This window comes from Dromaius novaehollandiae, chromosome 1 (assembly GCF_036370855.1).
Source record: "Dromaius novaehollandiae isolate bDroNov1 chromosome 1, bDroNov1.hap1, whole genome shotgun sequence".
Lineage (NCBI taxonomy): Eukaryota > Metazoa > Chordata > Aves > Casuariiformes > Dromaiidae > Dromaius > Dromaius novaehollandiae.
Window position 1 is genome coordinate 192577399 of NC_088098.1, and position 27639 is coordinate 192605037.

Below are 27639 nucleotides of genomic sequence, written 5' to 3' on the forward strand. Positions count from 1 at the left end.
CTTGAGGACAGAAGGAGAAGAACAAATATTACAGAGTAACCCTACTTCTTTCCTGTCTTTCGCTTCAGTTGTAATTTATCTATAAGTGTGTATTAATTATAACAAAACCAGAGGAGCGGTTAACCTGGTGAAGGACGAGACTAATTTCAGCATGACCTGAATTGATTTAGAGCAATGATGACTCTAGAGAAATAAGGCAGATATTAGAGTTTACAAATGTAACCTTTTACACTGAAGAAATGATACAAATATAAAATGTGCACAGAGAAATGAGCAAAGAGTCTCCCTGAAAATCTAGAAGCTACTAGAGACTTAAGGATATATTTCTACTGTATTGTAACCATGTTTTGCAGCTTATAAGTCCGTAATATCTGTAGTCATTGAGCCTAGATATAGCTCGACGTGCAGCCATATCAGCGTAGGCTGCAAAATATGGAATATGGTTGGTATACTCAAATGCTTCATCAGCCAGATCTATCTGTGCATCTAACACGTCTGCAGTTACTGGAGATAATATGCAGGCATAGCTCTGGAAACTGCTACAGCAGTATCCTCTGATCTGAGACGTGGCTAGTTAATGGACAAGCTGCTTATTCAGAGCAGTGGTTCAAAGCAGGGCCAAGTCTGGATTGACCGAAAGTCCCTTCCATCTGCCATTTTATGATCAGTGACCTCTGATACCAGTTACAGACTTGAACTTCAATTTTTGATAACTGCATACATGTTTTAATGGTTCTGTTTCTGTGGCCTCATTGGGAACTCTGTCTTGGGGCAAAGATGGTCTGTACATGGAGTTCATTTTGCCTGAAGTCCTTCAAGGGTAAAGTGTGTGTCTGGGGAAGCTTTTAACTTCTGTTCTTTTTATGTTACTTCATGCTTCAGGGAGCAGTAAGACTAGTAAACTTCAGGAAGAAGCTGGGTTTTTTAAACTGCAGAGATCAAAGGTTGTCTCTGCTGGGGACTTGACAGGAGATCTTGGGTGAATATTCCAATTCTTAGAGTCTCATTGTAGCCTCTCTCACAAACAGAGTGTATATCTGTTTTGTACTGGGAGGTTCTCTGGGCTATGCAAATAACCCTGTTGTGGTTTAGTTATGAAGAAATTCAGTCTAGAAGGATATCTGTATGGTCTGTTGTCTCCTTACTTATTGCTTACTCCTCGATGATGTGATCATCGCATATTTTCCCAATTCTCTCTAATGTTTGTCCTTATACTGTCAAAATATCTTGATGCTGGTGTCAGATCTCTAATTACTGGAAATAAATAGTAGTATCCTACCACTGGGAGGAAGGCAGAGGATGACTAGGGTGTTCCTGGCCGTGATGTTGTCACAGTTCAGTTGAATCCTTTGTCAAGCCATGAGATCTGAGGTAAGTTTAAATCAGTGGTGTGCTGAGGCATTTGTCAAACACGTCATAGCCTGAAAGCTTTGTGTCTAAAGAATGTCCCAGGAGACCAGGTGTCCCTACATTTCTTCGCTTCCTCCCTGTCTACTCAGTTGCAATTGCATAGCCTGCTGCCTCACTGTATTGGTAAGGGCAGGGTCTGGGGGAAGGTGCGTGTCTCCAACTGGCTGTAATGGAGACTTTGTTCACTGAATGTATAAAGCAGCTTTGTTGGCAGACAAGGAAATCATTGATCATGCGCTCAGCAGGAGCAACCTGTTGTTCGCCCCTACGTGGGGAAGTCATTGATTTCCTGTTCTGCGACGCAATTGCTGTTCCATTTCCTCTGCCAAGAGCTTGAGCTCCCATATGGTGCTGGGGGCATGATGATAGATTTCTTTATTGCTAAACTCAAGCTGTGAGTGATTACTGGGAGGAAATCCACGGTAAATCCAAAAATTTTCCAGTAGTGTTTATAGTTGGGAACTTCTACTGTGGCTCTTGTTGGAACTTGGAAGGTTCTGGAAAACCCTGTGTTCAGTGGTTAAATCTAACAAATCTGTGATTAAATCTTTCACCACCAACTTAAAAAGCAATAAAATCTTACAGCTCTGAGCCAAGAAAAGTAATTTGCTCTAAGGATAAGAGAGTAAAGCTCTCCTAGGATTATTCTTTGGGAATGTAACTTGGAAGAAAAGCTTTTCTGTACAGCATTCTCTTGTGAGTTGTGACACAAGTTAACAGGAATCCAATATACCATAGTGTGGGTGGGCAAGGGAGTCTGGGCATGCGTACAGTTGTTGCATACTATCATTTGATGCCTCTGGCCAATCAATAGAAAGCAGTAGGAGTTAGTGTCGTAGCTGGGCAGCTGTGTTAGGTGGAAGTAGTCTCATATTGACACTAGGCATTGAGTTTAAATGCTCTCCAACAGACTGGTTAGTTGTAATGTTTTGATTTACATGGCCAAAAAAGCTACTAAATATTATGCTGAATTAAAAATAATTTAACTGGTATGGCCTGTAAAATCTGATGACAATGACTAAAGAGCTTGCCTCGGTGATGGAGGCAGTGCTTGGAGAATCAGTACTTGAGGAAAGATACTATTGCCTAACTTGTTAGGAAGACAGTTCTCCCATGCCGTCCAGTTGTTTTTTCCACCCCGAGGGAGAATTTAGTAATTCTTGGTGCACTTTCTGCTTTGGTGTTTCTGAGAACTCTGAGGAGCTTGATCAGGTAGGTTAAATGTATTGCAGTAGCCCTTCCCATTTTTGGTCGTGGACTAGCAGAAGAAAGAAAAACTAAAATTGACTAATCTTGTCTCACTGGTTCAGCAGCAGTTCAGGGACTGTAGCTTGATATTTCCCCATGTTAGGTAGGTGTTATTCTAGATTTTATGCATTTAATCTAGTTTTGTTAAAGGTATTTATCACAAATAGTAGGATTATTTGCATTTCCTTATAATTCAGGTCAAGATCTATATTTCGACTTCAGTGTTTCAGAAAACTTTAGGATGTATTTTCATTAGCACAAATAGGGGCCCAAGATGCAACGTTATTTAATCTGATCGTACAGCAGCTTGGGGCCTTACTTTGGTATATCCCCTCAGTTCAAATGCTAATGGTTCCTTAAAGCAGGATAGGATTCATATGGTGTCTAGAATAGTTTTAATGGATGTATTTATTTTTTTACTGGCACAATAAAGTGATGCTGTTTGTGTTTTAGAGGAAGAGATAGAATCAGTTCTTTGTAAGATACTGATAATTGTGGAGATATTAAGGGATTCTCAAACAGACTTCTGAGCTCAGGCCCTGATATCCTGTTCCAAAACCCTTTAGGCAGTTTGAAAAATCTTTTTCTCTTAATCTGTAATATTACTAAAATTAAAACCTACTCAGGGGGAGGTTTTGAAGTGTTCTCCTTGCCACCTTTGCTGTGTAAGGAAAGCAAAAATAGAATGGGTATGTTTTAATGGCCGCCTGTAGGAATTCACATCATGAAGGTGTTCTCTTAGTGTCTTTTTTTAAATGTCTTTTGTAACAGTATTGCTCATTTTTAGATTAAAAGGCTATTTAAGTGGATGAAAAGACATGTTTAGTGTTGACACTTAGGTGTCAACATTCTCAGGTACTTCTGCAGACAAGAAGCTGAGCTATTATGCTTTACTGTAGCTGCAGCAAGTTCAGTTTGGTTCTCTTAGCAGATGTCATTTTTAGTTTATGCATTAAAATGAGGTTTAATGAAGGTGGTGTGTGGGCATGCAATGCAAGCATCAAGGATACAAGCTGCCCTTGGAGTTAGAGCCAGGTCGCTGTGTCGTGAGCTCTGGTTTATATACTGAGGTACTTCTAGAACAACACCGAACACTGAAATGGGAGAATGTGAATGAAGGACACGTTACAGCCATGTGAAATTAGTGCTATTTTTAGGCGTGTTGTGATGTGTATATTTATACAAAGCATTTACAACTTGCTTGTTTAGACAAAGACTAGAATTTTGACAGAAGTGCTTTATCACCTTTTAAGACCCCCCCAAACATCTGCATTGTAATGGGATCTCCTTATTTGAACAGGTGGTTTGTTTAGTTTAAGTAGATGCAGTCATGCAAATTACTTTTCAATATATTCATTATGCCATGTATTCAGCTCAAGGTAGATTAGCAGTCAGTGGCAGAGATACCAGAATAAAAGTTACCATGTGACTTTTTCCTTCTCTGTGTGTTATTTCAAATAAAATTAGCTTTACATATATGAAATACAGTGACTGTTACTTAGGGACATTCTTTTTAGAAATGTGTCCTTGTGCATGTGAACATGAGGTGTAGGGTGGAGTTGGTGGAAATCCCTCAATTACTTTGTATTAAGCCACTGAAATAACTACACAAAAAGTAGTGACTGCAGGGGAAGGGCGCATCACAGTGCTAGGGAATATGAAGCTTCTCCAGTGAGTATAATATGTGTTTGTTTTTTACTGGAAGCCCACTATAAGGGTATCTTATGAATCAAATTCCATTTCCTGGAGGCCCCGTTCTGTGAAGTACCTAACTCCTGATTAAAAACTAAGATATTAATACTGCTGCTTTAAGAAGGTATTCTGTCAAGAAGAAGAAAGCAACTGTTTGCATCTGCACCTAAACTGAGCATGTCTTTTTTTGTTATGTTTGTTTTTTTCATTTCATTTCTTAAAAAGTGAAAAATATTTGGTAATAATGCCTGTGTTCTAAAGTAAATTCTTGGACAAATTTACCCTTTTTAGGATGGACTAGAGATCTCAAATGTGTCTCTCTAGACCTGGATTGTCCTTGATATGGAAAAGCCTACATAAAGCAAGGTAGGTATTAATTGTGAAAAGACATTTTCTACTTAGCATTTGTGTAGTTTATGCCCCACAACAATCCAGACAAGATGAATGTTAAACAAAATGTGCAGTAAGTGACTCTCTTTGTGTGCTCCAAAATTTTGATTCACATCAGCATTCGTAATTGGTACCATTCTTAATATAGAACAGACATTTGATTTTCAGGGTAACTAGTTGTGCTTGTTCTTTTGATTTGCTCTTCAATTTTAGTCACAATTCACTCGATGCATACAATTTAAAATTATTCCTAGTTTGAAAAATGTGGACAGTAAGTGCTGTTGTATCTTGTGTATGATTTCTCTTGGGTGCAGTAACTTTTAATTTCTCTCCTATGCTGAAGGCAGTACAGCTCCTTGCTAGCCACAGGCTCAGGGGTGGTGGTGTTCAGAGAACAGTTCTGAATTCTCTGTGAGAGGTAGCTGCGCTAACTAATTGGAAGCAAATATTAAGTAAGATGGCTTCTGCAGATCACTCAAATATTTTAACAGGAAAGCAATAGCTGGGGAAGTTTGTGCTTCTGTTTCTGAAGTGATATTTTAATGTTGTGCTATCCTGGGCTGTTCATGGTGGGACTGGAAACCTAGTGTGCTTATACTATACAAGCTGTTCCTCTGCAAGTCTCACAATCTGAACACAAGAGGATCGTACACTTCAGAAAATACTTATGCAGCCTGGTTTTAGACACAAAGTTTAGGGCCCTAAAGGAGGGACAGGGATAGACTAACATATCACATAGCTGTGAGAGACACTTCCTAAGAGCAATTCAGAGCATCTCTCCAACTTGCAAGGCAGCTCTCTTTCCCCTCCATCCTGCCTCTGGTATATTTGATCAACCATTTTTTTTCTTTTCCTCTGGAAGATGCGTCATTCTTGGCTTTGGCTTTTTGGAACTGATTTGGGGGAGAGACAAAGATGAGAGGTTTCTCCTAAGTTTGAGGGCTATCAATATTGGGGAAAAGGCCCAATGATGCTTCTTGATAAAACAGACTGAAAAGCAAAACAAAACAAAAATCGGTGACTAGAAATCATCCATCTCAGCTGGTGGTGATAGACTCTGAGGGTCTTGAAAGATCCATCTGATTCCTACTGTGAAAAGTGGACTTCCTTTGCAAAATGGATTGTACTGTGTACTTAACAAGAGAAGAAGCAAAGTCTGGTTCAAAATCAGTAAAAGACATGCTAGGGTTTTAGCCAGTTTGCTGGCAGTTGAAATTGTCCTGGTGTGAGAGGAGAGCAATGATGGGTCCTTGAGCCCTTGTGACTGTGGGTAGGCTGGGCTGATATCACGTTATGACATTGACTAACAATTTTAATTGTTAACCAAATAAGAAAGCCTTCTGTAAAGGAGTGAACAGAAGCTCATTCCTAATTGAAAACAGTGTGTGCACTCATTTTTCTAGTTTTGGTTCCTATTAAACTGAGACCAACAACTGTGTTGCTCCATCTCTAAAAGCCCTCTCACAATAGGAGTTTCCAGGGTTGCTAATTGGCATCCCTTATGAACTGTAGATTTACTTTGAAAATTAAGAGGAGAAAATTCTGTCTTCTTTGACCTTTACATTCTCTTCTGTATAGCATGAAAGCCAAACTGTTATTGAGTAAGACTGAAAGCTTGCACATCTGCTTCAGTGTGCCTTAAATATCACAGAAGTTGATGTTACTGTCCTGTAAGGATATCCAGCTGCTCACTGGAGAGTTCATGTATAGTCAGTAGCCATTGTCTAAGGATGAGTCATTTCTGACTCCTCAAAGATTGAATTTCATATTCCATGAGTGTGACAGACGGTGCCTCAGCAGAAAGAAGGTTGTCTGGTAATTCAGAGTTTTAAGTATTACTGGAATAAGTGTCCTTTTGCTTCGTATCTGAGCTTACTATATTTTTTAAACACACAATATAGCTGAAAATGAGTTTCTCATAAAATTAAGTTCTGATTTGCGTATTGCTGACTAGTGGGAGGAGCAGTAAACCAAAAGGAAACAATTCCGAACTCTAGGACTTTTTTGTTATTTTGGGGGGTCTTGGAGGGTTGGTTGTTTTTGTTTTTGACACCCCACCCCCCAAGACTTTTTTTAAAAGCACTTGCAAATTTCTCTGATGGCACTGTATAGCTGTGCTGCTCTGCTGGAGAAAGGAGTAAGCTTATTGATCGTCATTGAAAAGACAAGTAACACACTAGGAGCAGAGACATTCTCTGTCAATAGCTAGAATCTCTTTTGTTATGCTCTAAAGTAGTAGTCTTTCTAAACTTTGTCTGTTCCTCTCCCCAATCCCATTAGGATACTGTTTCATGTCTTTGACTGAAGGAGCTAGACTCAATAGTTTGAAGACTTTGCAGTGTGTATTTTCAGGCTGTTGTGTTCACTGAAATGAATCTTCTTAATCTCTGAAGCCGTGATTGTTAGTAACTTTTTTTTTACTGGAACAAATAAGTTTTTTTTTTTTTTTTTCCTCTGAAGTGGTATGATGTAGTAAGGCAGTAAAAACTGGTAATGTATCTTGGATTCATTAGGTTATTTCTGTTCCTTCTAAAATTTATTTACTACAAGAGGTTTAAGAAATTTCAGTCATTTAACAGAATTTTAAGAATCATCAAAGGAAAAATGTGTTCCTCAAGATTTTCTCTAGCACGTTTGTCTTTCCTAAGAAAATGAATTCTACAGCTCTTAACCTGCATGCAGTACTGATTTTTTTTCCTTATGACAATTTACATAATTGATTGGTAATCTAAGATATTTTATAATTTTATCCTATGGCTTCTTGGATCTAACATTTTTGCACAAACAGTTGAAAAATCTTTTCAATCTCCTTGACAAGGTTGAATTACTAAACTTAAGGCTGAGAACTTTTTTTTGATCAAAATCAAGTTTGGACAGGCACCTGAGACTTAGTACAAATGTGTCCTTGATTATTTCCTTCTTTCTACCTACTCTTCATTTCAATACCTTTTTGCAAAGCTGTTGTGTAGAAGATTCTTCCATGAATGAGAGCTTCGTGAATGGTTTAAGAGGACAAACTACATAAATATTCTATGACTAGCTTGATTTTTCTGTGAAACCTAATCTCTTTGTTTTTCTCTCTCTGTCTCTTTTTCCGTTTGTAGGAATGGAGATCTTTAAAGCACCAGCAAATGTAATTGATACTGGCCAAATGGTTCAAAAATTATTGATGGTGGAGGGAGAGGCAGTGGCAGACTGCCCAGCTTTGTGCCTTGTTTTGATATTTAAGCTTTTATGAAGTCAGTTTCTTTTCTCAAAATGTAGTCAACTATGAAGCATTTTAAGTTCTCTTCAATACTTTCCAGCTTCTGAAGTCATGCTGTCTCTTATGGTCATTGAAAAAAAAGCACAAGAAAATCTCTGGGGGTATTCTTGTCTATTTGATCTGGAATCACCTTTCATGGCTCTTTTTCTGTAGTGAGTGAGTCTAGGGCGGTGACACTCGCTTCTTTGGTGCTTGTCAAGTTAAACAAGATGAATTCAGGTCTCCAGCTCTCGAAAGATTATTTCTTAAATGAAATCTGCTGTGAATATGAGTTTGAGGTACAATTTTGTTTCCTTACTGTGTGTGCCTGAGGACTTCTGCTGTGAATTTCAGTAGAAGCAGGATTGATCAGAGGATGTTTAAGGACTATAATATTAAGTACTTAATAAGTCAGCAGTGTTCTATACTGATGCTTGGCATATGTTCTCCCCACACACACCTTTAAGCTTGAAACCCCTTTGTTCAATCTTGTAGGAAGTATTGACTTAATCTCTTCTGAATCTAAGTCCCCACTATTGTGTGCCAGTTCATGGGGGCAGAATGCCCAGACTCAATCAGATTTAAGAACTAATACAATTACTAGTAGGTTAGAATATTTCCATTGTACCGAATGCAGACAGTAGAGCTCTAAAAAGGGCTTAAGTTTATAAATAAATTGAGCCATCTCCTTGGAGACTGTTTTCCTCATGTCACTGGCTAATAGTATGTGACAAGGACTGCAAGGTGTGTATCACACTGACTTAAATTTTCGTGAAGTACTTTCCATTACTTTTCCCCCATAAACTATTAAAGCAGGTCAGAACATCTTCTGCAAGGAGGTGTTTTAGCTGAATGAGACTGGGTTGCTGAGGAAGGACTCAAGCTTCTTCGACAGGATTGAGCTCTTGAAGTCACAGAATAACAAAGAAGTCTTCAAGGACTTGGATGCAGGATAGTACTTTAGAGATAGATAGAAATGAGCACAGACGAGTGTGAAATTATCAGAGATAAGTAAATTTAACTTTAGAAAGTATGATAGAAGACCGTAGTATGCTTCTAGTGGAACCAGGAAAGCAATACAGGGCTTTGGAGTCAGAGCTGAAAGTTACTGAAAATAACACTCATGTTAAGTAGTTAAGGCTGATTGCCCCTTCTGAATCAGTTGTTCTGGTGGATTTGATTTTCTGTTAAATGTTGGATCTTAAAAACTTCTTTTATGTAAAATTCCTCTGAGCTTTAATATCTTAAAACTGTAAGAGACATCTACTCATCAAGTGAATGGAGGCTGAAATCTCAGTTTGAACTGGTTTTAATTATCTTTTTGGCTTGGTTTAAGCAATGATTTTCTCAAAGCTGCCAGACAGTAGGGGAAGATTGGGGGCATCTTGTATAATAGCCAGTGTAGAATGCCTTTGATTAAAAATGAAGGAAAGCATTTATCGCCTGAAATGCACATGCTGGCTTTTTAAATAGAAGAATGTGGTTGAAAATACCTTCACCTACTTTCCCTTGCAGCCAGGTTATGCGCATGTTTTGCATTAATTTGAATTGCAAACTATAGCTGCTGCTGTACAGAGTGCATCAAAAAGTTAAACCTTTGACGCCTTCTTTATTCTAGTTGCCGCTGAAATATCCTGCTGTCTCATGTTGCCTTTCTTGGTTTCTTATCTACCTCCTAATCGTCTGTCTGCTTCTCATGGCTTTCTAGAGGACTCCTCCACTTTCTCTGAGTTTAATTACTCATTTCCACACTTATGTATTTCAATATTATCTTTTCTGTGTGCGTTTTAGTTGCAATTCCTGTTGATTTAAATCTGGCAGATTCTCACAAATGTCACTTTCTGTGGGGTTTGTTCTGTGTGTGAGATGGCTTCCTGGTCATGGCATCTGGATTTTGTAATGCAGCTCTTTTGTTCTGTTTGTAGATCATACGTTTTTATAACCAACCTAAAGATCTGCTTAACCTTCTTCTGCTGGTTCTCCATATATGAAATTCGTGTTTGCATCTTATGTCCAGACAAAATCTGAGTTAAAGGTAACGCAGTATATAGAATGTTTAAGTGGAACACTTACATGCTCTTTGGAGAGGAAATAACTTTGAGAAGGAGACAGAGGGTAATGCGCATGGGTTGTGGGAAATAGCCCTGGCATACTAGACATTGGTGATGACAAACTCTGTGGAAGAATAGTTTTTGCATGAGAATAAACTCATGTATGCTGGTCATAATTCTGTGTGTTTTTTTGTTTTTTGTTTTTTAAGTCTTCTCTGAGGGAATAAAAAGGTTAAAAATACAGAAACTCATGAAAAGGTCTGTAGATGAATAGGTGACCTGGTTGATGACATGGCTGATTCTGACATGGCTGATTCTGATACAGTACTGTATCCAGCAGCCTGTTGTGGAGTTTTATTTCATCAGCATGAACTGATGGTTTTTCTGTGAGCTTCTTATTGTAGCTATGTGAGCATAAACAGAGTGGGTGCCCCATGGGAGTATGATGGTTGTGGTAAAGTTTCCACGCAAGCTGTTGGATTTGGGGTGAATGCTCCTGGAATACACAAAGGCAGACTGTTTGCTGGTGTCTGAGTAGTTCTTCTTGCCATCTGAAATGCTAATATACTTTTATTCTTGCTACTTAAAAATATCTTCTCTGTTCTCGTGCATTCAATGTTCTCCTGAAAAAGAAAAAAGCTTATAGGGTTTAGGGGGAAAAATACGTTTATTTAGACATTTCAGTTTCTAAACCAGAACACATCTGTTCTGGGGCAGATTGAGGAACATTGCAAATACTCTGGAGAATCTGTTTAAATAGAGTTTGATTGTGATGAATTGGGAACACAGACTGCAATCAGTATGGAATCTAATAAGACAAATATCAAGCAGTTAATGTTGGAAAGAATAATCAAATGGCTCATCAGAAATGGAGAAACAGAAACCAGATGAGAGTGCAGTAAGCATGATATATAAAGCTTTTTAACAAAGGAAGTATTGAACACTTCATCACTATGAAATGGTGGAAAAACACATGTAGGAGAATGGGATGTAAGGAAGAAGTTTCTAGTGGTTGTGCAGTTAATTAGGATCTTTGTGAAAGCAGTTGGTGACATCTGCTTTTTTCATCAGGCATAGACAAACTGAAATTTATGCATCTTGCTTACAAATATGTAAAGACAATGAGAATAACCTTAGAACTGATGGTTCTCAGTATAGTGAGCAAGGGTTGAGAGAGACATAGCATCTAAATGCATGAAAGAGGAAGCCTAAGGCTATTCTAGCTTCCTGAGAACCAGGAACGTCGATACTTGAGCTTTGTCCTTTTTCGCTTGAATTTGGCAACAAATAAACTTATATTCAATACCTTTAGTTACGGACATACCAAGCAACTTGTCTGGTAAAGTCACCTTGGGGCTCTGTTTTTGTAACACAAGAATTAAAAGGAAAGAAAACCTTTTATAGTCATATATAAGTATTCTAGTAGTTAAATCTTTAACATTTCCAGTTGAAATATTTGTCAAAATGAGTATGTTCTCCCAAAAACTTTAATTTTTGACAGAAGACTATTCAGTTGAATTTTTTAATCAGACAGGTTCATTAAGTTCTGAGCAAGAAATATTATGCTGAAGCTGAATGTTCATTTAAAAAATTACTGAATATTAAACTTAACAGCAAAGGAGCAAGTAGCTAAAGATGTATTCAAGTCATTATAGGAGAATAATATCTCATTCATATATATATATATATATATATATGCCCTATAACTATAGGGTCCTGTTGTATTTTATACTTTGGTGCTTGTTTTTTCAGGGGAGGGGGGAAGGAAAGTGAAGGAAATGAGGCTTTCCTTTCTCAGGAAAGTCTTCAACGACACTTTAAGAAGACTGCCCTTTAAATGCAGCATCCCTGTCAAAATGAAGCCTTCCATCTGCAGGTGGAGGAAGACTGTCCTAGAAAAGAGAACCAAGCTCTGGTTTCTGTTGCACTGAATCCAAGTGAATGCTAGTCGTCTTTCCCAGCGTACACTAGCAACTGCTGTCATAAATGTTACAGAGGGAAGAGGAGAGGAACAACTGAATGTCATGCTGTACCATGCAGGAAGCAGTATGGTATGACTTTGTACAGTCATCAGAGTTAGTGTTTTTGTTTTGTTTTTTGGGGTTTTATTTTTGTTTTGTTTTTTTTGTTTGTTTGGCAGCCTGTCACCACTTAACATCACCAAGAGGCAGCCTCACTGCTTCAGAGTATGCCCCCAAAAGAACCTAGCTAGAGTGTGTGTGGTTTTGTGTCCCAAATCAATGAATAGTCTGAGAGATTATCATCGTAATTTCTTAAATGTAGTAGATGGTTCCTGTTCTTTGGCAACAAGGCCTGCTGAAAACCTGTACCAACTTTGCTAAAGTTTTATCTGTGTTATTTGAGATTACTACCTGAAAATGTCTCCTTGAATTTGGTACAAAAAACTCTTTCGAGCAGATTAGAAAAAGTGCCCAAGTCATTTTCAGCTTGTAAAACTGAAAACTGGAGCTCTGAAACAGTTTCCTGAGGTGCAATAGGTTTGTGTGCTTCATTAGAAAGAAAGGCACTACTTCTGCCCTCAGTCCTAAGCAAGGTTAGGCAGAAAGTGCCAGATAACAGTTAAATTGAAGGCTTACATGAAATAAGGTGAGGCATTTTGTCTTTAGCAAGGTGCATGTTTCCCTTTTTAATTAGTACTTAATTAAGCTGGTGTCAATCACTTTGAAACAGAGACTTAGAGAAGGGTAACATTATTTATTATTGATTATTTAACAGCAGACATAAAGATCAGCATGAGACTGGATAATCTGACCCCTGTGAAGGGATAGATATGGATGGAAGGGGAGGGGGCAATATAGATTGGTCGTGGATGTGCTAGTGGAGCAGAATGGTGGGGCTGGGAAAGCAGCACAGAGCTACTGAAGAGGCACCTGAAGATCACTCCCTGGAGCCTCCTTGTGTTACGTGTGGGTCAGGAAGAATGCCTGGTTCACAGTGCCATGGAACTCTCATGGGAGCCCTGGGAGTAGAGCGGGTACTGGTGGGCGCTGCAGAGGGAGAAGCGGGTTTCTCATGGCAAGTTCCAAGTAATGCGTCCCAAAGAAGAAAGAGAGAATACCAGACACCTTGGAACAGTAGATACCCCTCCATTTTCAAATGAAGGAAATAATTCCAGTGTAAGAAGTAATTTAGAGAGTCTTTTGCCATCCACGCAAGTCGTGATGTTGGCATATCTTGCAGGTTCTGAGGGCGTATCTTGCCTGGTAAATGTCTGGGTGAGTTTGGCTGTATGGTAAGATACGCCCTCAGAATCTGCCTGTCGTGTTCATCCAAGTTGTGAAATTGTTAGTAGCTTGGTGAGGTTGAAGTTGTAAATCTTACTCCAGCAAGCCTGAATGAACTTGGACTGTAGGCATATTTCAAGAGTTAATTTGGCAAAGCCTTAGTTGAAGCTAATGACTTTTTAAATAAAAATTTTATCAGACAAAGGACTTAATAGCCTGATAAAACTAACTTTATTTTGTTTTGTGACTGAAGCCGTAAGGCATAACTAGGGTTGGTATTTTTTTTTTTTTTTTTTAATCATGCTCTAGGCTTCATGTTCTCAAACTTCCTTTCTCAGAAAAGATTAAGTGCTGTGAATAATAGCATTCTGAGTCAACTGGCTAATGCTAACAGGTTTAAAGTATTGTGACTGGGGCTATGATAGAGTAACAAACTAAATTAGCCTTTTTTTTTTGTGGTGGTGGTAGTGCGCTCATTCATAAAATTTCCAACCCTCTGAAGATTCTCTTCAAACTTTTTATTTCATTCTCCTGCATCTGATTTGTCATATGGAGGAATCAAGACCACCAGCTGCTTCTGAGCATACTTAACACTGCAAAACAGCTGGGCATGCTGTACTTTTCCTGGTTGAATCTCACAGTAAGTGATTTGGGGGCAAGGATGAAGGAGGGGTTGGTTTGGGAGTTTTTGCTCCCCTTCCCCCAGTAAATATAATGTAATTTCCTGAACAGGAATATGATCAGTATATTTTTGAAAGGGACTTTTTAATGACTATACATAATTCAGGTTTCATTCCTTCGGTCACCTGCATAAATCTCTTCTATTCAGTAATTTGCCCATCTGGAATTGGCAGGTTAGAATTGCTTTGTGTGCATACGTGTGTATACACCTGCACTTTTAACCATCACAGTGCTTCCCTCAAGGAGAGATAAGTATTTAAATTGTTCTGCTTTTTTTGTTATTATTTTTTATTTCCAGTCACTGCCGTTTGTGAGTATGAACTTGGCATTCTGCTATCCCAGTTAGTTTATTTTATTAGGTGGGTTCCCCCTCCCCACTTTTTAGTGTAGCTCAGACTTTCCTCAGTTTTGTGAGATTCGATTCTTTTAGGAACTAGTACTGAGCAGAACCCTTTTGGACCAGCCCTTAATTATTTCCTTATAAAGCCAGCTGTCATAGTTTTCATGTATGTGATAGCATATACAGCTGTCTTTGGAGAGGAAAGTGTCATTAGAAGGTTCAGGGTAATTCTTCCCTGACCTCGCTCCATTACATTATAGATGCAAACAATCTGCCACTTGCTTCAAATTATTTGTTAAAATCTTTTCGAGCTGTGGAAAAAAATGTCACCAATAGAGTCATTATTTTAATGATGCTGCAGGTCTTTTGATCTGTTGAAATATGTTGCTTCCATATAAAAATGTGGAAGTAGATATTCCTGGGAAATGTTTGCTATTGCTTATGTTTCAGAATGACAGAGGATTCTTAATCCAATTGATGTTTCAGGATTAGGAATCAAGGAGCTGTTCAAGTAAGCAGTAAACTGAATGTTCTTGGTTTAACATGAATCATTCCAGGTACCCTCTTGCAATAAGGTAATAGTTTGATAACAAATTGGAGTTGTAATCTTTTCTCTTGTGGCTGGATACCTATGCGGTAAGCATTCCTCATTACTTACATGAATTCAGGACTTATCACTCAATTTTGAACATACCATACATAGAAGTATAATTCTGTCAGATACATTGGTAGTATTTTATTGACTGCCTTATACTTCCTGAGATCATGGGAAGTTCAGGAAGACTTGTGAACTGACAGTGTCCTCAGCAGAAGAGAACTAGGAGTGCCTGGTGCAGAGTGTATCTCCACATGTCTTTCTGAAAATTGGAAAATGCACAACCATGTGTTTCAGTGAAATGACCCAACAGCCACATGTTAATAAAAAACTTCCTACAGCCCGGCACACAGTCGTTAAGGAGACAAAAAGGAACGATACCCACCTTTTTTTGGCTGTGTCCTAAGGTGATGATGACTCTAATTCTTCTAAGGCATCTGAATAGCCAAATACTTGAAGTACAAAAATACTTCTGAGATAGCTGGGTAACTTCTTTTTCCATTTCTGTACAGTGAATTTCAATCTGCATTCACAGATACTGTGCTGTTCCGTGTCCAGTTAAAAGAACTCAACTTCTCATCTTGTTTTATGTTCTTAGGTTTCTCTAAGGCTAATCTAAATGTTATTGCAACTTTGTTAGATCATCATAGTAGAGAGAACCTTGCAGACAATAGTATTTGATACACTAACCTTCAAGCTAGAGGTTAAAACTTAAGCATACATACTTTGTGAACTCTCCAGAGAATCTGTATGCAGTAGCATTTGTCAGGAGTCTGTGGCTGAAAATAAGCTGTTTGTGCATAATACACATACATACACTGAAAACTTCTTGAAAGCATCCTATAGTCAGAAATTACTTCAGCATCGCATTAAAGCTAATGGAATCTGTGGAGAAATTTTTTTTTGTTTGTTTACATAGCAGGTAAGGCGTTAAACTAATGGAACTAGGGAGATTGTTTATTTGGGATGCACATAATATGTCTTTTTTTTAATTCACAATAACTTACTGATGTGCAGCATTTCTTCTGAGCAGCTGCTTTCCTTTAGCTCCACTCTGTCTTACACACCTGAAAATCTTGGCAGCAACCCCCAACTTTCAGTGAGAATACCAGTGTTCCCAGTACATCGAATAGCTTGGGATGAGTACATTTGTATGACTAATTCCTTTGACATGCAGAAAGCTTCAAGAGGAGACCAGAAATTCTACCCTTGCATATTCTTTTAAACTTACTGAGGTGTTCAGTTTCAGTCTAGTCTCCCAAGAAAATAAAATATATGGACTATTTTCTCTGTCCCTTCCTAATACATTTAGAACCTATTAGTCTGCTTAAGTCGAACTTTAAAGATCAGTTGCAGTTTTGAAACAGTTTCCATGACTTCACGGAAACTGTTAGAAACGTATTCCTCATGTGCTCTCAGCGTGCGTGTGTGTACGTACACATGCACACACACACACAGTGTTTAAAATGCATTCAAGGGATGATTGTCTCTGGCCTTTCTCTCTGAGGTTTAATTACTAAAGAAGATAAAATACTTTTCTACTAGTAAATACTGGTTTACTAACGAATAAAACTTGAATAAACATTCCTTAAGTCAAATGAGCTAACAGTACCCAGTTTGTCTCTTCAATATGTGAACATTTGTTTTATCCAGCTTGCAAATGTTCTGGGCACATCCCTAAACAATTATCCCATGCCCTTTTTCTTCAGTCCACCTCTTCCCTAAAAGAGAAATTACAGTCTGAAATGGGAAATGCTCCTCTTCAAGTGCAGTATAAATCTTCAGATATATTTGCCAACTTGAACAAAAAGAAGAAAGGGGCTGCTCGCTGCTGATGCAATAAAACAGCTTTCTATAACCCAATTTTACTATGATTCAGTGTCATCTTTTTTTTTTTTTTTTTTTTTTTTAAGATGGGAATTCTGTAGCAGGTAATATAGAATATACCCACCCTATTTAATGTTGCCTTTACAGTTGCTTTGTTTCAGAGTTTTTATAAATTAGTTGTTCCTGTTTCCTTGGCAACTCAGTTGTCTGCATTGGTTGCCAAGGAACAGCTTCTGCGGCACAAAGGACAGGAATGCTGCTATGGAGTGATTTCATCCTTGGTGCTAATAGACAGTGGAAAGCTTGATAATCTTTAAAGTATGGCCTCTATATTGACTGTTAGCAGGAACTTTTTTTTTAAAATGTAATTAAGGTGTTGATTTCTTTAATTCAGTTATCACAAACCTCCTTTTATACCCAGCTACAGGACTTCCATTGAAAGGTGTAATAGTTGCATATACATAATGTGCTAGGAAATGCATGTTTCTGGGACAATTTAACCCGCTCTGATTTTGTGGTTACAATAAAGTGTGTTATTCTTCGGTTAAAAAGTGATTTGTTTTTACAATTTAAGGTAGGAAGGCCCTGATTCTGTGATCTGTAGAAAGAATTAGATGTCATTCTACATATCAAAGCAAAGGTGGAATTAAAAGTAAGCATTTATTAGAAACACTTTTGGACAAATGGCTTCTTAGGGTCTTTAAAACTCTAGAGTATTTTCTTATTTGACCTCCAGTATAATTGCAATCTGGATTCCCATCTGATCTTTCTTTCGAGAAGCACAGACTGACACCTGTCATCAATTCGACAGTTTTCCAAAATGAGTACAGATAGAGGAAGCATATTGTGAGTCATAATTTTGAATTAGTGCAAAATTTTTTGAGGCTGCCTTGCAGACATCAGTCTTTATGGCTTTGAATTTCTGAATTCATGATCTCAAAGTGGTCAAGGAATTCATTTGGAATGGAAATTCATTGGAAACAAAGAAGAGTGTTAATTTGCTTTTTACTTCAGTAAGTGGTAATCAGGTCTTCAAAAAGTACAGGGATTTTTTTATTAATAATACACAAAATGTATTTAGCACATTGGCATGCTAATAGATCTGCTTCTGCGTGGATGAAAGGATGAGGGAATCTGACTCTTCCTTACTTCTTTAGAGGTTGGTATAGAAGCAGAAATAGTGTGGTCGTCCCTCCCCCAGTGTAGAATATGTAGCTCAGTTCTAGTCTACTCCTGTCATTTATTCTCTAATGATGTGCCATTATTATACAGTGTTACACAAGTGCTACTCATCAGTGGTTTTTGAGTCAATTAATATTTGGAATATCCACGGGGAAGATGAAGTGAGTATTGTGTAAAGCATACAATAATTTTCTACATGCAGAAATGCAGGTAATCCTGTGAAACAGGAAAGCTATCACATAGTACTCTACCATAACTGTGTAAGAAAAGAGACCACGAATAGTCCCTTTCTCCTGTACTCAAAATGCCTTTTGAAAGCTGCATTGTTTCTCCTGGTAAGGGAATGTTGTGTGATTGCAAGTTTGCTAGCATCTCTGGTTCTGTGATTTTGGAGAAAAGCTTTATTACCTGCAACTATGCTGCTTTCGTAGACACTGAATAGAGCCCCTTAGAGTTAAGTGTGGACAAAAAGTACTGCTACTACTTTCTTTGTTTTGGACACTTTAGGCCCTGTACCATCCAGTACTAGATAAAGTGGCATGTCTGCAGACTAACTTACAGGAGTTCTTTTTGACTTAGCTTAGCTTAAAAATGCTTTGGACTTTGAAAACTGGAGTTCGGTCTCCCAAGCTAGTCAGTGTCTCTGCATAGTCTTCTCAGCTTGGTGGGTTACTGAATGAAGTATAGTTTTATTTCTGACTGTTATCACCTTTATTACTAAATTTATTATTTCTCCCTCCAGTATAAATGGAGAAGTGCACAAACATTTGCCATGTTGTTGTAATAAAATAATTTGTTGTTTCTTAGGGAGGTTATTCATAAGGAAAGCTATAGGGAAGTCAACACAGGTAAACCTGCTGGAATTCAGACTGAGCAGTAGCTTGACTTCAGAACACTGGTAAGCTAGATACCAGAATTCAAATGTTGTATTGCAGTTTAAGCAAACTAACTACGTTTTGCAATGAAGCAATGCATATGGTCTTGATGTTTCATAGCATAAACACAGAAAGCCCCAAACCCCTCTTTGCCTCTAATTGGTTATAATCTGAAAGCCTCACGCATAGAAGGCAGAATGCCCTGGAAAATAAAGGAGCAAGTTACCTATCCTTTAATGAATGACATAAATAGCAGCCTATCCTTTGTACTTGCTCTCTCTTTCAGATATTGTATTCCATGATTCAAGCCCTACAATGTTCTTTAAAAAACCATGTGGGGATTATTAAATGGGGAACATTGAATTCTCTTTCTGTATAATGCACTTACAATAATTTCAGTTGCCCAAATAGCTTTACAAGTCACTTGAGGCATGATTTAGTTAAAAATTATATGAATCAATTAGGTACTAAAACATACTTAATGTAAAAGTTATAGCACAGACTGATAAAAGCCAGGCAACTTGATTAAGTATTTGACCTAACATTGTCCTTTTGAACCAGATACAGGGCAGCACATAGACACGTGGTGTAGATACTCTGAGAACTGTAACAGTATTCTAATCTCTGATAACAGGTTGATTTTAGAGCCTGTGGTCACTGTTTAAATATTTATTGAATAAAACTTTATTTTAAATATCATTTAGAAGGAAGAAAACATTAAAGTAGTAGTGGGCACTACTCCCTGTGGGATTACTTAACCTTCATTTAAATGAGATTAACCATCTAAATTCTATGGAACCTGTGGAAATTGGAGATTTTTTTTCCTCCTCTTACATAACAGACTTTAAAATCCAGATTTGACACTGAAAATCCATGCAAATGTTTTGTGTAAAATGCATGTCCTATATTTCATCTCTTTTGTCTACTCTGCCAAAATGAACTGCCAAATGTGCACATGAACATCAGTTTTTAAAAGGTCCTTATTTTTGCTACCTATAATGGCTAGAAAGGATGTGTTCTGGAAGAGGACTTGAATGGGGAGCCACTTTATTGCAAGTTTGGTGCAGGTTTGATAAGATGGGAATGCTCTATAACTTGGCTACATTGCCTGGTACCCTAGCACTGTTAGGGTTTGATTCCCAGCCTGTCCATGGCTCTGAAGTCGTCAGCACAAAAGCTGCCTTTGCCCTGCAGTGTATATTCTTCCCAGTTTGTGGTACTATCAAAGTACTACCTTGTTTGGATCTTTAGGTGGGGGAGTCCTTGTTTGTGTTTAATAGTCTGAGTTTCCAGCTCAGCAAAAAGGAGCTGAAGGGTGGTTTTCAGATGTCTGCCTCCTAACATAGGGGGCAAACACATCCTAATTTGAGCTAAAAGTTAGCTTCTTTCTATAGTGCCTCCAGAGTATCTGAGAAGAGGAAGATGGACTAAATTTAAACATGATTTTCACAATGTATCTTCAAATTCACAAGGCTAAAGCTTAAAACATGTTGGAGCTGGACGGTGAGACAAAATTCTGTAAGCATACCGATACTTCCTGAAGAAGGGAGTTCAGCTGACCAAGTAAATGACTTCCTAGAAATCTCTTTGAATAAATTTCCTTGTAAGAGTAATTTAGGTAATGTTATAACAGAGTTGAGACCTTTTGTGGAACATCACTAAAAATCTGCAGGTGACTATACTTTCCATTTGGTAAACTGTCATTCACTGCTGCCTAAATAGAGATCTAAATAATGTACCATTAGGTGAAAGTTACTCTAATGCTATATTCTTGTTGATTTACTAAAGACATTGATACCAGCTATGTGATATGGCCATGCGTTAGGAAAAATTAAGAATGGAATATTGGTTTCACAAGTAAATACCGAAAATTGTATTAAAAAGAAGAGGTGCTGTTTTGTTCAGCTCCTGCTGCAGTCCGACAAAAGGTACCTTTACTCAGGGTTCGCCCCTCTACTCTAGTAATGGCCTTCAGGGCTCTTTCAGTTTTTGGGTAGACTGTGTTGTCTGTTCTTAGCTTTTTGTCTCGTCCTGTCACATCAAAAATTATGTAAGCTTTGCTGGCACGGTGCACGGCTTCTGCATTTCTGTATGAGCTGCTGGAAGGCTCATGAGCCCATCCTCCTTCCCCCACCTCCGCTATGAGAATCTGTTCTGTTTGCCACCTGGTTTAATGCTCAACAAAGATGTGAATTTCTTAACTAGTCTATATAAAGGACAGTTGTAAAGCCCCTTAAATCTAGTCTGACCAGTAAATGTATATAGGTAAGCGTTGAACTTGCCACCACTTGTGTCACATGGTAATGTTTATGTTCCTTTACCTGTTACTAATTTACCTCTCATATTAAAAGACATCTGAAAATTTGGTTGCATTAGACTGGCCCTCTTATTTTGAGTAACAGAGATAGTTCATAATAAATCAGGATGCCCCTTGCAAGATAAGGAACAAGTGATAATTTTTTTTCCTTATTAACCTTCTGCAGTTTTTGCCTTTTGGACTGTTCTTTGCTGTATATGTTGTGAGGCCTTAATGACTTTGGCCCATTATTTGTATAAGCTACATCTAATATTAGAGAGACTTGAAATATGCACACCAGGAGAACATACTTTCCAGGATTCAGAGTTGCTTTGGAAGGTTTAAATCTAGTTCAATTAAACTCCTTGGGTTTATTAAAGCATGTGTATGGGGAATAGCTCCAGTGTAGGGTATCACAGTGATGCTGCTTTGTTTAGTAACACTATTGGAACTTCAGATGATCCAGAAACCTGCCTCTTCATCTGACAGAACAACAGATGATATCAACAATTTTCTTACCCTTTTTGGAAGAGAGCAAAGGAGGTGGCAAAGTAATCACTTGACTTCAGAAATGCCTGCTTTCTGTTGAATACACACAAACTTGAGTATATTTTCACTGCACTGCCAAAAGACAGAGCCTGTCCTTTTATTTGAAATTAAAATTTCAATTTCAGTGAATGGAAGAATGTTTTGAGCAAGTGAGCCAGCTGAACGTTCACTGGCAAGGTAGCCGTCACTGCCTCTAGTGTTCTTAAGATTAGTTATCCTCACAAAGCTTCCAAGCATAGGTTTAGTGAGTCAAACTATGTGGCTTATATGTATACCTTTTGGGCTTGGTTTGGATTTTTTTTGAATTAGTTTCTTGTTTGGCTGATATTAGCAAGGGGACCATTTTAAGCTCATGCATTGTGTATTGAACATTACCCAGAATTTCTACATTAAATCCATCAATTGTTTTAGGTAGAGGAGATCTCTAATCCAGCCTTGATTTGCTTGTGTTTCCACAGCAAACCATAATGCTTCTCTTGATTGCTGTATTATATTTTGAGAATTCTTCTCCTGTGAGTCATTATTTGGCAGGTACATGGTGAACTGCAGGATCTAGCTGAAAACTGACAGCTCTTCAACATCCTGCTGATCTTGGCCATGTTGCAGAACAGTGGTGGTCTGTTGCATTTATGACTTTTGAGTCTTGTGTCATGTCTTAGACAAGCTTTTAATCTTGGTTTTGGACTAATTGTCAGGAAAAATATTTTGATTGAATAAAGTGTCTGTGCAATGTATTAACATAACATGTCTGTTGTTGCAACAATCCTAGGATATAATTCCAGAACTAGAAGCTATTTATCAGTATGGCTGCTTTCTCAGGGTTCAGACTAGTAACTATATCAGTCTCTTTAACCCCACGGACTTGAAAATGAAAGACAAAACAATCATGACCAGGCTACAAGTCAGTATTCTTGGGAGAAGAGAAAAAAAAAAAAGACACTTCCACTTCCTTTCTCCACCCCACTTTTTTCTTTTTTTTTCTCTCCTTTTTTTTTTTTTTTTTCCCCTCCAGATGCTCTTCTAGACTTTCAGCTGGGGATATTTAACATTTCCCTGGTACTTCACACTGTATGTTAAAATCTAAATTGAATAGGTATTATCTAATTGCCTGAATCCAGAAGCAGGTGCTTTAGGGAAATAACCAAATATTTTATGATTCCTGATCAACTTGTGCATTGGCAGCATTGCTTTCTCCTATAGGAAGTTAGGTTCCCCCATTTTCAAGCCAGGATTATGATATGGAAAACAGAACATCCTGCACGTGCAGTGCAGAGATTAAAATCATATTTAATATTGCAGTCCCTTGAAATAATTCTAAATGAGAACATGTGAGCCTGCAGCAGTTTAAAATGTATGTAAGAAAACAGAGTATATTCTTCTGTCATTCTTGTAGATTTACCCCTTGGTGCAATTTCACCTCATAAAGCAGTTCACCATGTTTCACAGTGCTGCTTTTTCCCTTAGCCCAAATTATTATTATTTTTAAAATTTATTTCTGAAAGTTTTACTTTCTAATTTTTAGCTTTCACTAAGCCCTATTTCCAGGACAGAAATGATGGTATATGCTTGACTCCCAATTTTTGTAATAGGGGCAGGGGCTGTCTCCAATCCTCTGTTTAATGTGCTGAGCATACTGAGTGATTCCTAAACTTAGCAGCAGCCTGAGATAATAGAAATAGGAAGTTTTTTGAAAGATTAACCATAGGGCTGAGCAACAGAAGCTACTTAATACAAAGGGATCTAGGTTAGATGCTTGACTTGTCAAATAAGACTGACTCTTTCACCAGGAAAAACTGCCTCAGCATTTAAGAGAGTACATAGGCTGGAAGAATATGAAGTGATTCACTGTTGTAAGTCAAAGTATGTTAAGATTCACAGTCCATCCCCAACCATGACCATGCAGTGAACCAACACATAATTTAAATGTCTGCTGAGAGGCTTGCTGGAGAAAGTTTTCTAGGAATTATTTGGGACAGGTCACTATCTGGAAATCAGAACAGAGGCACTGTAATGTGTCAGCCTTTGTTCATGTCTTGCTCTCTTCTATGTTCCAATCTGTAAACATATTATATAATACTGCATATTGAGGGAAAATTGTGCATTTTCTGAGAATCAGTATTGTGCACTTACTCTGATTGACCTGTGTGTATGCCAAATTTTCAGTCCCATTTGCTTCTGTGAGACAAACTCAAGTTTAAAGGTGGGGTATAGTAGTGGGATTTCTCCCTTTAGTTCTTAAGTTATGAATTCTGGAGCAGACGAAGATACTAAATTCATTAGACTGTTTATATTCTGAATAGTGGAGACAATTTCCTAACATAAATGCCAGAAGGTATGTCTGGGGTAGTGTTCTGCTTGACCCTGCTTTTCACAAACAGGCAAGTGGTTGTGGCAAGTGAGATCACAGATGTCCGTTTGGGCTACAGTGATCATGCAGTGATGGAGCTGAGGGTGTGTAGGAAGCTGGGAGTGTAAGCAGCAGAGCTGAGACTCTGAACCTTAGGAGAGCAGACTTTGATTATTAAGGGAATTACTAAGTAGAAACCACTGGAGAGCAGCCATGAAGGGGAAAGGTGCCCAGGTGAATTGGCTGATTTTATTTGAGAGCTCAGCTTCAGAGAGTTGGTGTGAAGGAAGGCTGTGAATTTCGGCAGAAAGCCTGAACTTTGAACTAACTTGTAGATAGTGGTGGAAAGCAGGATAGGTAACAAAAGAGGTACACAGGGACCAAATTGGGAAGGCTGAGGCTAAGTGTGGGCTAAATTAGTGCATGACATGAAGGGTAACAAGAAGGGATACTACAGTTAGAATATTTGCAAGAGAAAATTTGAGGAGAATGGTGGGTTGTTCAAGGATGGAGGAAGACAGCCTAGTAATGGGCAATGCAGAAGAGGCTGAAGTAGTCTGTTGGGGGTGGTTGTTGTTGTTTTCTTTCTTTAACATCGGTCCTCCTAGACGAAACTCTCTCACTGACCTCTGTGTGTCATAACGTGGTTTGAGAGGGAGAGGAATAGCCAGTGTTGAGGGAGCAAGAGGGTAGGGATTACTTCTTTGAGTAGCTGGACATACTCAAATTAATATGTCTGCAAGGGGTTAATTCCAGGGTGCTAAAAGAGCAGCCCACAGTGATTGTGAGGTTGCTCTGTATCATCTATGAAGAATCATGGTGGATGAAGGTCCCTATTCACTGAAAAAATGCTAAGATTGCGCTCATTTTATTATTTTGTATTCTTTTATTTTTTTTGAGGTAGGAGGGAGAGTGTGGGGAGCTATAGGTTGGTCAGTACCTCAGTCCCTGGAAAGACTGTGGACCATATTATATTGGAGTCTGTTTTGAAGCATGTGAAGAACATAAGGACTGCTCAGCACATATACCAAGAGCAAATAGTGCTTTACCGATGTGATTGCTTTTCATAATGATATGTGATTGGCTACATAGACGAGGTAGGAGCAATACATCTAATGTACCTTGGCTTAGTAAGGCTTTTAACAGCATTTCCTACAGCAGTCTTATTTGGAAGCTAAGAAAGTATGGGCTGGCTGGACTGTTACATTGGTTGAAAACAGACACAACTTTTGGACTCAGAGGGTAGTGCGTAATGTTTCAGTGTCCAGCTGGTGACTAGTAGGAGCAGGATTCAGTACTAAAGCCAGTATTGTTCATCACTTTCATCAGAAATGTGGTCTGAAGTCATGGAATCTCACCACAGCAGACTTTTTAGATGACGCTAAAGTGGTGGGGAGTGGCTGACACAGCTGGTGCTAGAGCTTCAGTTCAGAGGGACCTTGGCTAACTTGAGGGTTAGCCGAACAAAAATGTCGTGCGGTTCAGTAAGGAGAAGTTCAAAGTTCTGCTCCTGGGGCAGAATAACCACAGAGCCTGGGAGGAGACTGGCTTAGTAGCAGCCCTGCTGAGAAGGGTGTTGCATTGCAGTGGACACTAGGCTGAATGTGAACCAACAATACACTTGCTGCAATGAGGCAAAACAGTTTATGGGACTACATTAGGAGGTGTGGTTAGTAGATCAGTAGAATTATTATCTCCCTTTGCTTGGTGCTAGTGAGGTTGCATCTGGCATTCAGTGTGTGCTTGTGATCCCCTAGTTCAAGAGGGTTGGAGAGAAACTGTGGTGGGCTATCAAGATGGCTGGGGACCTAGAGCACACAGCCTATCAAGAGAGGTTGTTGGATGTGGCTTTGTTTAATCCTGCAGAGAGGAGTCTAAGGGGTAATGTAATAGCTGCCTGTAGCTACTTGAAGCATAATTACAAAGATAACGGAGCCAAACTTCTCAATAGCGTGCAGCAGCTTAGCAAGGGGACTGGCTTACTTGGGAAGTTCAGTTTGGAAATTGGGAAAAACGTTTTTGGTAGGAGGGCAGTACAGCACTGGAGCAGTTTGCTCAGAGTTTGTGTAACTTCCATCCTGGAGGTTTTTGGAGCTTGGCTAGATGAAGCTGTGGCAGACCTGAGCTAATCTTGGAAATGGTCCCACCTAGAGACCTCCAAAGATCCCTTCCAGCCAAATTTCTTTGGTTTTAAGAATACTTCTTGATTTTGTATTTTGTTGTCTTTTGCTGGATTGAGAGTCTTGAGGTTTTATTCTTTTGTATGATCTGTAAATTAGAACTGTTGGCACGCTCTTATTTTTATATTTGGGACTGATTCTCTTATTGGAATTAGTATCCCTCATGTAAACCTCAGTGGTCTACATTACCATTCTACTTGTGGGTGGACATAGGCAAAGATTCAAGATTTGTGCACTTATGTGTGTTAAAACTTTCAGGAATGTGGATCAAGTAAAAATACCAGACCCACCGTGCTGTAGCACTGAAGTTCCATGATGCATAGATTCTTAGATTTTTTTAAAGCCATAGCAAAACTTTAGTCTTGCATCCTTTTTGAAAACTATTTATCTTAAAAAGAAAAAAACAACAACCTTCTCCCCTTCAAAATCCTAGTAGCCTAACTATTTCATATTCAATGCAAATTAAAGTTCTATAGAGAGATTGTATGAGTTTCTGGTATTCATTATTCAAGTCAAATGTATGTAAAGCTAGACATTTTTTAGTATGACCTATCAGTATAATACATTCATATACCTAAATATGTTTTGTAAAGATGACTGAATGTCAAAGCTTATTGAAACTATGTATATACATCTGACCTTTTGTACTGGTGCCCATTTTTAGTGTACTGTAGAAATATTTTCATTTTTATTTCTGTTTAAAACTGTACATCACAGAATTTGCAGGAGTTCTACTGCATACTGGTTATAGACCGCATACACAGACTGTAGTCTGTCTCCCCTCCTCTTTTTAAACCCTTTTATGACTTTATCTAGCTACCTTCAGTCCTCTACCAAAACTGTTTCAAACAAATCTCTTGCTGTATGTTTGGGAATTTGCAAGATTCAGTGCATTTTTCAGGGAGACTTAAAGAGTCTTGGGTCTTGTCTAAAAATCGCATCCCTAGATGAAAAGTGTTCATGAGCACTTCTCTATCTATGAGTACTTCTCTAACACATTCATGGCAGCATTGCACTAGGATGATGATGTATTTTTGCTGGTTTCCTTCCTAGCTATTTGTTGGTTACTGCCAGTGACGGTTGCAAATTCTGGAGCAGTGATGATGTCATGATGAATTTGCTGGCTTATGTTACTGCATCTCTCCCTTCATGCTATCCTTATCACCCTTCAGCATATTCTTATTTTACTGCTTATCTTCAGTTAGGTACCTATCTATCTGTGATCAGCTATGGGAGCGATTAAAAGCGTAGTAGAGATTCGCCTGGTTTTGAAATTCAGGATTATTTTTAAGATGCCTTTGTTCACCATCATAGAGAGACAGGTTTTTTTATTACCAGCTCTAGCAAGTGTGGTATATTTAACGTGTTCAGTGCAGATAGTCTCCAGAACTTTGCTGTTGACACAAAACAGCATCCTAGAAGGCAGTTTACTGTTTGGCTTAGAGAGTCTGTTAGCAGTGCTGCCAAAAGATGCAGTTGTCTCCCAT

At 38.4% G+C, this 27639-nt stretch overlaps 1 protein-coding gene across 2 annotated transcripts in view; it reads left to right on the plus strand.

The window, feature by feature from the left end:
• The window catches only part of DCLK1 (doublecortin like kinase 1), a 244698-nt gene that overhangs the window by 15023 nt on the left and 202036 nt on the right, over nucleotides 1–27639 (plus strand). The window lies entirely within an intron of this gene.